Source organism: Patiria miniata, unplaced genomic scaffold (genome assembly GCF_015706575.1).
Source record: "Patiria miniata isolate m_02_andy unplaced genomic scaffold, ASM1570657v1 HiC_scaffold_6, whole genome shotgun sequence".
Classification (NCBI taxonomy): Eukaryota; Metazoa; Echinodermata; class Asteroidea; order Valvatida; family Asterinidae; genus Patiria; species Patiria miniata.
The window spans coordinates 7346678-7347982 of record NW_024037073.1 but is presented as its reverse complement, the minus strand read 5'-3'; positions in this window follow the sequence as shown (position 1 = coordinate 7347982).

Below are 1305 nucleotides of genomic sequence, written 5' to 3'. Positions count from 1 at the left end.
CTTAACCTGGGAAGTTCTGCACAAACTATACCTTGTTCGGAAGCTTGTGATAAGGCCAACAAGCTGGAGAAAGGAAACGTCTTGAAACCAAGTGGTTGCGGAGACAATTCAAGATATAGCGCATCAATGCCAGTAGTACCCCTATGTGCAGTCAGTCTAACTGCAATGCCTCCAAGCGCCCGCGACACGAACTTCGTATATCGCCTTCTAAACGTACCTCAACCAGAGAAGTTCTGCACAAACTATATCTTGTTCGGAACTTGTGATGAGGCCAACAAGCTGGCAAAAGAACAGGTCTTGAAACCCAGTGGTGGCGAAGAAAATTTAAGATATAGCACATCAATGCCAGTAGTACCCCTATGTGCAGTCAGTCTAACAGCAATGCCTGCAAGCGCCCGCGACACGAACTTCGTATATCGCGGTCTAAAGGTACCTTAACCTGGGAAGTTCTGCACAAACTATACCTTGTTCGGAAGCTTATGATGAGGCCAACAAGCTGGCAAATGGACAGGTCTTGAAACCAAGTGGTTGAGGAGAAAATTTAAGATATAACGCATCAAAGCCAGTAGTACCCATATGTGCAGTCAGTCTAACAGCAATGCCTGCAAGCGCCCGCGACACGAACTTCGTATATCGCGGTCTAAAGGTACCTTAACCTTGGAAGTTCTGCACAAACTATACCTTGTTCGGAAGCTTGTGATAAGCCCAACAAGCTGCCGAAAGGAAACGTCTTGAAACCAAGTGGTTGCGGAGACAATTCAAGATAAAGCGCATCAATGCCAGTAGTACCCCTATGTGCAGTCAGTCTAACTGCAATGCCTGCAAGCGCAAGCGACACGAACTTCGTATATCGCGGTCTAAAGGTACCTTTACCTTGGAAGTTCTGCACAAACTATACCTTCTTCGGAAGCTTGTGATAAGGCCAACAAGCTGGCAAAAGGACAGGTCTTGAAACCAAGTGGTGGCGGAGAAAATTTAAGATATAGCGCATCATTGCCAGTAGTACCCCTATGTGCAGTCAGTCTAACAGCAATGCCTGCAAGCGCCCGCGACACGAACTTCGTATATTGCGGTTAAAGGTACCTTAACCTTGCAATTTCATCACAAACTATACCTTGTTCGGAAGCTTGTGATGAGGCCAACAAGCTGGCAAAAGGACATGTCTTGAAACCCAGTGGTTGCGGTGAAAATTTAAGATATAGCGCATCATTGCCAGTAGTACCCCTATGTGCAGTCAGTCTAACAGCAATGCCTGCAAACGCCCGCAACACGAACTTCGTATATCGCGGTCTAAAGGTACCTTAA